This window comes from Octodon degus, unplaced genomic scaffold (genome assembly GCF_000260255.1).
Source record: "Octodon degus isolate 3935 unplaced genomic scaffold, OctDeg1.0 scaffold00086, whole genome shotgun sequence".
Lineage (NCBI taxonomy): Eukaryota > Metazoa > Chordata > Mammalia > Rodentia > Octodontidae > Octodon > Octodon degus.
In genome coordinates this window covers 10,183,882-10,193,571 of record NW_004524662.1, presented here as the reverse complement: position 1 = coordinate 10,193,571, position 9,690 = coordinate 10,183,882, and the positions used below count along the sequence as shown (strand labels likewise).

General features: G+C 38.3%; 1 long non-coding RNA gene across 1 annotated transcript in view; it reads left to right on the top strand.

Annotated features, from left to right (window-relative positions):
* Nucleotides 1–5,532, top strand: part of LOC111818288 — a 6,681-nt gene extending 1,149 nt beyond the window's left edge. The window contains exons 2-4 of the long non-coding RNA XR_002822315.1: nucleotides 1,491–1,603; nucleotides 3,036–3,319; nucleotides 5,429–5,532. This is a non-coding gene — a long non-coding RNA (uncharacterized LOC111818288). The remainder of the gene's footprint in view (nucleotides 1–1,490; nucleotides 1,604–3,035; nucleotides 3,320–5,428) is intronic.
* The last annotated feature ends 4,158 nt before the right edge of the window (nucleotides 5,533–9,690 follow it).

Here is a 9,690-nt window from a genome sequence, read left to right as displayed (position 1 = left end):
GCCAAGTCTGTCCCTTCTTGTGGGGACCCGGTCTCCGCCGGCCCCGCTGCCCAGACTGCTGACCCGGCGCCCCTGCAGCGCCCCGGTGCCCGAGGCTGCGAACTTCCAGTCCCCGGAGTCCCGGCCACTTCTTCCAAGCGCTCCAAGGCTGCCTAAGGCTGCTACGAGTGGGGCGACCCGAGGCGCTCAGAAGCGCTGAGGCCCGGGCTTGCTAAGGGTCTCGCTCTCACAGTGCCCACGGCGGGTGGAAAAGAACGAGCCCTCCAGAGCCCCTGGCGTAGAGGTTGTTGCCAAGAGAGGGTAGAGAGCCAACCCATAGGAATGTGTGTAGACCTCGGGCTACCTTTCCCCTTGTCTGTCTGGCACACCCTGAAGCCCAGCCCCCTGCTCCGCCCAGCCCAGCGCACAGGTGGCTGGATTCCGGAGAGGGTATTCTCTGGAAAGAAAAGCAGCTGTGACTCTAAAAGGTTGGCAAGAGGGGCATCATCTTAGGCTTCCCTGCCTCTGCCTCACTCCGTGTCTGGAGCTTCGACTTCCGAGCCTCAGAAACCCTTGGCTTTTCTCCTCTGTCAGTAGGAAAGGTGCTCCGAGCTGCGCCCCAGCAGCAGGACCAGCGTCAAGGCCAACAGGGCCTGACCCGCTGGTACGTGGACAGCGGTGGCTACTTCGGTGGCAGGGCAGCAAGGAGCGTTCCTGGTCCTTGAAGATTGTGCTCCTGCCAAGGTGGTCCTCCTCGGTGTGTGACCCTAACTGCATGGGGCCCAGCTTTCACAAGGGCCCTGTTCTGTGTCGTGCTTTGCTGCCACATTCTGCTGTCGCAGTTTCAGAATTTTTAGTAGATTTTAAGCCAGGGGCTCAGCATTTTCCTGTTGCAGACTTAGCCAGTTTTGCTTCTCACTTTCCCATTTCCGTGGTGCTTCCTCTGGCCTGCCAAAGCACTCCCAAGCACTCAATGAATGATTTCTTTAGTATTGCACTACATTTTACTTTGCCCTAATTGTTTTTTAGTATTGACTTCTAGTTAGCACAGGATATTACAAGGTACTTTTTTTTTTTTTTTTTTGCAATTATGTTCAGTCAGGAATGGGATATTGAGGTGCCCAATGAAATTAGTGCCCCTCACAACTCTAAAAGGGATTTGAATTTGCTCTCTGTATCTGGTGGTTTGATCAAGTTGATGTTTTTCCCTGCTAATTGTAAGGTGGTCCTTTTCATCTGTGGTCCTCTTTCCTGATGTACCAAATTCAACTAAACTAGAAGAATGATGGAATGATTCTTGGTGCAGTGCCCTTCTAAATTTTTTAGGAGGTGTGGGATTTGCCTTGTCTTTTAAATGCCGAAAACTAAATTTTTTGCCAAGTTGAAATAAGGTCAGTATTCTACCCTTTCCCAGTACCAGAGCAAAAGTTTGCAGGTAAGTTCACCAAGTTCTTACAAACAGCTTGTTTTACTTGAGATTTAAGAGATCTGGAGACATTTATGTTTTGTAGGTGTCACAGCTATGTATTGAAGACTTCTTTGTGGTAGACACTTTTGGCATCAGCTATGCTACTGTGAAGGCAAAGTTCTTGCCCTAACAGATCACACTGAGAAGAAAAGACAAGTAAATAAGATTTCCATAGTCATTTGGAATGAATAATAATACTACAATGTTAAAAAGAGGGGCTGTGGGAGCAGCACAGTGGGGAAAGGGATGACTTTGGCTGGTGAATGGGAGGTTTTACTAAGGTGTTTACAGGTGACCCAAACCTGGTTGGAAAGGTACTAGCCTCTTGGACACCTGGGATAATAATCATAAGGAACAGGTAAAGACCCTAAGACAGGAATGTACTTGGCATTTCCAAGGCTCAGGAAAAGAGAGGCATGTGAATGAGATGAGGTCAGAAAACTCACTGGAAGCCAAATCATCAAGCCTCTTAAAAGCTATGGTAAGTAATTTTTATTTTGTTCTCAGTGAACTGCTGAACTACTAGAAGATTTAACCAGAGTGATACAATTTAATTAACATATCACTCTCTTGTCACTGTATAAACAACAGATATAAGAAAACAAGACTAAAAGCTCCCCAGGTAGACTGGTACTGTCCATGCCAAAGGATTACTATGGTTGCTGCAGAGATCCTAAAAATGGAAAAATACTGTATCTAATTTGAAAGTAGAACTGAAGGTCTTGCTGATGAATCAGAGGTTGATAAGAGGTAAGGATGTCGTGAAAGACTCAAGCTTCTAAGCAACTGGTGTGATGGCAGGGTCAATAATTGAGAGCATAGACAGAAGTGAATCAAGGTTAGGGAGAAATAACATTTCTGTTTTGAGTATATTGAGTTGAATATGCCATCAGACTTTCAACTAGAAATTACTAGAGATGGATATAAGTTCAACATTCAAGAAGGAGAAGGAAGCCAAAAATACATTTGCAAATTACCAGAAGGCATTTCACATTGGATTAGATGAGACCTTTGGAAAGAAGCACAAAGCAGTCATCAGTATTGGAGACTTACAGGAACTTGAGTGTCCAATTTAGGAAGAAGAATGGAATAACTTCTGTTTATACCATGTCAATTGTACAAAAGAGTCTTGTTGAGTGTTTGAAATAATTTAGAAGGAGCCAGAAGATAGGAAGAAACAAGCTTGGAGAATTGAAATTATTTTTGAGAAGCTGAAATATTACTGAATGCAAAAGAGTGAAAAGAAAAGCAACAAAAAATTGTAAAGCCACTTGGTTGCCCATTACAAACAGAAAACTTCCACAGAGTTGCTTATTCCAATTTCTACAGTTGACATTGGAGCACCAATTATGCCAATGCTGGTAACTTTTGATGGATGATAAGGAAGTGAACAGTAGACAATGCACAGAAAAGACCTGGTGTATACCTCCGGTGATTTCACAATTATGTGTAGAGAACTTGAAGAATTTGGGAGAACTTGTTTTTAATCCCTAGGGAAAGGAAAGAGGATATAGAAAGAGAATAGTTGCCTAATAAAATACTTTATATTCTTGAAATGACCTTTCTTTTTTTTTTTTTTTTTTTTGAGTCATGGCTAACATTACTGGAATAACAGACTTCTGGCAATGACTGAAACACCATCTTACAAAGAAGACCCAATGACCCAGTCAAGCTTTTGTGTAAAAGTAATTATGATTAAGGAATGCAGAGGTACTCACAGCGCTTACCAAAGATGAATGCTAATCCTGCTGGCCATTCTTCAAAAGAGGGTTGTATGTTTAAAGAATTTTGAAAGCACCCAGGAATTCACAATCCACACTCAGAAGAAGGGTTGAAAATCATCTGATTTGTGAGAGTCAATCTATAAGGCAGGTGAGGAATACACTCAGAATCCAGTGTGACCACATTTTAAAGTTTGTGTGAGTACAGGTCTACAAAAAAAAAAAAAAAAAAGAACAAAGTAGACATACCTAAACGAAATGCTATAACAATAAAGGTTGTTGTAAAGGAAAAGCAGCTGAATTTTAGAATTTTATAGGTCCATATTATAAATTAATGGTGTTCTTGGGACATGGCATATTGTAGAACAGGGTTATGAACTGCTTTTCTACGAACACCTTACAATTCTCTCTGGGTCTTAAAGTAGCCTTCCAAACATCGTGTCTCACTTCTAAATGAGCACTTCTTCCTTCGTGCTGCTGTGTCAGGATCCTACGGATTTATTTGAGAATAAACATTCTCATTGCTAACAGCAAAGCCAAAACTTCAGTGTGTTGGATTTGGAATGAGCTTTGAGGACTAGTCTGACTGAGGTTTGACGCTAGATCTGCTAGCTTCTTGTTAGTGCTACAGCTCTGCGAAGTCACCAGGTCCACACATGGCTGCAGCCTCTGTCTCTCCATTTGTAAAACCAAAAATTACAGTTGAGATGTTGTGAACCTTAAGTGATTTGGCATCTACAAAAGCATGGTGTCTGCCACATATTAATCATACCCCAAATAGTAGCGATCATAAAACATATTAGTTCAAAGATGACTTCTGCTAACCCCACTTTTTACTGTAGTGCTAAAACAACAGAGACAGCAAACTAACCCATTTTACTTTACTTCCATGGGGGGTAAAGAGAGAGATATAAAATTAATAGTTAAATTCAGGGTGTGGTGGTGCACAAACATCATCCCAATATTCTGGGAGCCTGAAGCAGGAGCCCAGCCCAGACAAGTTGGTGATTTGTGAGATGTAACTTACTTTGAAGGTCCTCGGTTCAATCCCCAGTATTGAGGGGAAAAAATTACAAAGAAATTGAAGTTCCAAATAAGAGAAAAGACAGCAACTACCTGTGTAAAGTATGTGCATTCACATAATTACTTGCCAAGACTGCGCTGATGGAGTCATTACTAAAGTATTCTTAGTGTTTTAGACAATGAGAGAGAAGCAAATATTCCAGTTTTCAAAAAGATCCTAAACCAGATGTGGTGGCACACACCTGAAATTCCAGCACTCAGGAGGCTGAAGCAGGAGGATCATTGTGAGTTTGAAACCAGCCTGGGCTACACAGTGAGTTCAAGGCCAGCCTGAACTGCATAGTAAGTCTCTGCTCTAAAGGACCAACAAGATCCTGAAGAAGTGCAGACCAATTAGTTGAGCATTAATGATCAGCAAAATTCTAGACTAGACTACTTAAATAAATGGTTTATAAAGAATTCTTAATTAAAAGGATGAAAGAGTCACTAAAACAAATATTGTTTTATTTCTTGTTTTTCTACACCAAATTGAAAAATATCATAGACATTTGGTTTCTCTGAATTTCAAGCAAAATGGAACGCTTCTTTTCATACCCTCAGGGTCAAGCTGTAAAGTAGCTCTGCTGGGTGAAAGTAAATGGACATTGCAGCAGCTGTTATGCAAAACATCAAGCCTCCTAGAGTGCTTCCTAGAACAAAACAAATATTGTATAAAATGAACATGTGAAAAATATTTCTTGGCTGCAGATGTCAACCTAAAAGAGAAGCAGTGATGGTTGCTTCTGTCGTTTCTCTGTCCAGCATTTCAAAGACCTTTGGGACTGAAGATAGAGATCAGTGGCCAACTGAGGACCGTAAGGTCCTTAGTTCATTCCCAATACCAAAGAAGAAAAAAAAAAAAACTTCAGAGGACTACAAAGCAGTCAAGCATTAGGATGTCTCAAACTGAAGGATTATTGAAAATTTTTAGTAAAACCATTTTTTAATATTCTTTAAAAATGGAGGGGCCAGGGAGATAGCTCAGTAGAATAAGCACTTGCCTGGCAAGCTCAAGGGCCTGAGTTCAGTCCCCAGTTTCGCAAAAAAATAAAGTAAAATAAAATAAATAAAAATGGAGACAGAATAGTGATATCTTTTACTATTGAAAATATTAGTACAAATATAGACTAAGCAAAGCTGTCAAATCACACTTTATGAATGTTTTTTATTCTGTTGCATATTACTCTCATTGATTTAGGAAATCATCACTGTTTGACCTTATAAATAAAGGTGCAGAGAATATTTTTTCTGAAAAACTTTAAGCACAGCCAGGCTTGATGGTGCATACCTATAATCCCCAGCACTCAGGAGGCTGAGGCTAGTTTCGAGTTCAAGACCATCCTGAGCTACAAAAGTGACCCAAGGCCAGCCTGAACTGAATAGTGAGATTCTGTCTCAAAAAGAAAGAAAGAAAGAAAGAAAGAAAGAAAGAAAGAAAGAAAGAAAGAAAGAAAGAAAGAAAGAAAAGACTTTAAGTACAATTCTTATTAGTTACTTATCTTCAAATGTAAATTCCGGAAATAAATCTTCTAAAAAGAATATGCATACTTTTAAGTCTCCTAATCATTTTGACAAATTTGTCTCCAGGAAAAGGACTGTATGTCAAAATAGTAAGCTTTAAAATATCCTGTCTGTGCTGGGGAAAGAGCTCAGTAGAATAAACTCCTGCCTGGCATGCGCAGAGTCCTGAGTTCAATCCCTAGTACCGCAAAAATAAATAAATAAATAAATAAATAAATAAATAAATAAATAAATACTGTGTCCTATAATAATTAAGTAATTCATTCATTAATGAGAAAATTGTGAGATTTTTATGTTAAGGCAATGTTAAACATTTCAACATCCTTATTGGTCACATGTACATCGTTTTTTTAATATTGTAAGTTCCTCAAGTAATTTTCTATTGGGATTCTTTCCCCTTATTAATGAACAAAAGATTGTTACATGTAAAATACATTTGTTATATATAAACTCAAATGATTTTTGTCATTCACCTTTTAATTTTTTTGGAGTATGCCTTTAAGAGTCCTTATAAGGGATAGCATCGCCTTGAATTATATTCCTTAGATGTGCTCTATTCCTTAGATGTGCTCTCTTCGGCATTCGTGTGCAAAAGCATATTTCTCAGAAAGGCAGTCCATAAACTGAGATTAGACAAATATCTACTGGTAGCTTTTGTTAATGCATTTACTATTAGTTTAAGAGCACTAACACCTTAACTATTGTCAAAGAACAATCAATGTGGAAACTATCTTAGATATATGTATTGATGTCTAGACCTATTCTTCTTTTCCCAGAAGCTGATGCTCTCAGTTTTGACAAGAATTCTTTAATGTACATTTCACCAAATTTTAAACTACTGAGTAAAAGTCAAGCTTTTTGCTCACATTACTAAAGCTTTTAATTATATACTCCTTACACATACGTAGAATACCCTTAGTTATATTTCTATATTATGCCATGTATTTTTTGTTAGATTTGGTTCCTTAAATGCCATTACATCTTGCACTGTGAAAGGTTGACTCTGGCATTCTAATAAGAACTAAAATCTGCTGGCTTCAAGATATCATAAAATTCTTTAAATTCCCTGTAGAAAAGAGAATGGAATTGCTACTTTGACACTTTTTCCATAGACTTCAGTTTATTCAGAAGGCTATGACTTAAAGAGTTGCCAACTTGAATTGTGCAATTGGCTTTTATTAAATCAATCCAACATTTAAATTCATAAACCATTAACAATAGTACACTTATTTTTTATAAAGATGCAGTTCTAATCTTATTTTCAAGGTCCATTGGTTCCAGGAATACAAACTTTACTTACTGGATCTGGGTCACAGCCAAACACCTTCCAATATAAATATCAAAACATCCCATTAGGACTGGCCAAATAGCTCAGCAGATTAAAGTGCCTGCAAGCAGGCACACGGGCTGGAGGTTCGATCTCTGGACCCGCCCCTGGGGTGCTCTGAGATGGCAATTGGGAGGTTGTAAACAGGAGAATCACTACGAGTCTGATCTAGTAGTGAGACCCTGAACACCCTGTAGATCCTTCCCTAAAATAAAATAAAATAAAATAAAAACATCCCATTATATTTTGTAGCCTAGCTTATTTTCCTTAGTATGTGTCATTTTGTGAGACTTTATTTTATTTAGTACATTTTTTAAAAGTGACTACAGTTTGAAAACTTAGTAAGAAAGAATTTAAAAAGGTATAATTAATCCAAAGTTACTTTCTGGGTTCTTCCTTGGAAAATAGTATTTTTTAGCTGAATTTCTTATGTGTGGTTTCTGATGCTTGATTTGGAAAATGAATTTTTTTAAAGGAAAGACTCTGACAGATTTATTTCTTACTGACATAACCAGGAAAAACTAGCTTTTAATGGCTTAAGAAAAAATAATTTGCTTTTCTTGGCTTAGAAAAATTTTAAATGGCATTATTTCTAGAACTCATTTATTACTATAAACCTGAATTTCACTAGGACAAATGTCTGCATAACTAAATGAGGATATTCATATAGATTTGAAACCATGTTTTATCTAATCGTCATGTTGTATTTCTTTACTAATTGTTGCCCTCACACATATAATCTTGAGAAATAGTAACGTAAACCTTCGCCTTTTATTGTAAAGTACAATTATTTTATATGTGATCTCATACATATTCAGAATAAAGATATTTGTCCCACACAGTTATAAGTAGAATGTTTACTTCTCAAACTCAATGTTTGGTTTATATTTACGTCACCTGTGCACGTTGCTACCCTAGATGGGTGTCAAGATTGGCAGATGCGCATAGTGGGATTTGAAGGCATGTTACTTTGTCCATGTAACAGCAGATCGATCTTAATAAATCATTGATTTTTCTGTATCTTCTATATTTCAACTCATGTTCATCTGGATTTGACCTTGTAAATTGAACTTTGAAAGAAATTCAGAGGCCAGTGAGGTAGCTCAGTGTTGTATAAAGTGCCTGCTTAGGCAAACTTAGGCAAAGTGTAGGGACCTCAGTTTGACCTCTGGCACCACATGCCATGTCAGCCCTTTGCCCTCAGTGTGGGCTGAGTCTGAGAAAGAGAGAAAGAGAAAAAGAGAGAGAGAAAGAGAAAGAGAGAAAGAAAAGAAAAAGAAAGAAAGATGAAGAAAGAGAGAAAAAGAGATAGACAAAGAAAGAGAGAAAGAAATTCAGTTTTTGAAATGAATTTTACTTGCCCCAATGAAATAAAAACAGTTTTAGTTACCAGTACCAAAGGTTCATTTTAACCATTATTTGCTTTACCAAACAAAGTTTCTATTTTTATAGAGAATTCTAAGTATACCATAATTAAATTGTAACTTCATCTTTGTGGTTTTAATTTGTAATTTATCATTGTATTCCTAAACAACAAAGCCATTTTAATAAATAGAAGTGTTATCAGAATAAGTAGCACAAGTTTCTTAAATAATATGCACGATTACCGCTGGAGCATTTGGTTCTAAGCTTCCCCATTGCTGGAACAAGAGAAGGAAAACAATGTGTTTCTTAAAAAAATTCGTTGTCTGATTGTAAATAGAAATTTTAGGTGAAAATTTCACAGGATTGCATACCACACAACTGCAAAAATCATTTAATTTTTGCTTCAGACTTTCTGAGGACAAGACTTATTTTATGCACCTTTTCACAGGGGTCACTTAGCAGAAGACTATAACAAAAGTTGATTTATGTGCTTGTTAAGTGTCCAGCTATAGTCTGCAGATAAATTTGCAAACTTTTTTTTATATATCCACCCTATTCAAAAGTTCAGGTCACGGAAACCAGTTGTATCAGGCAGACACTCAGGCAAGTTCTATCGCTATTACTCAGTGAGCCGCAGGATTTGTAAGTGGGCTGCTACCTCCCAGTGTGGGTGCGCTGTTTTATTTCCCGAGGGCTGTCACTCTAAGCCTTGCTGTAGGCTGTTGACTTCACTGGCTTCTTGGGCCGGGAAAGGAATGTTGTCATCATCCTCAGGTACCCCTCTTCAAGTGCTCAGAATCAAGTGCGATGTCTGGCTATTATACTCAGTAATCATTCAGCAAGTGGTTGCTGAATGAATAGGTGATTAGAGCTAAAGGTGCCTCAAAAGTGGTAGCCAGCCACAGAGTCCGGGCATAGTGGCGAACACCCGTCATCCCAGCAGGGGGAGGCTGAAGGCAGGAGCATCACCACGAGTGCAAGCTGCATAGTGAGACCCTGCAACAACCAAATTATATATATATATATATATATATATATATATATATGCCAATTATATATATATATAATAGTAAAAGGCACATTGTCAGAAATTCCCCTCAAAGTACCCCCTTTTGCTTCAATACACTTGCCCCATCTTTCTGACCATTTTATAAAGCAATTCTCAAAGTACTCCTATGAGTATTTTCAGTTGTGCTGCCATGGTTGCCTCAGTTACTGAATTCTTTTTTCTGTATTTTTAGTACAGG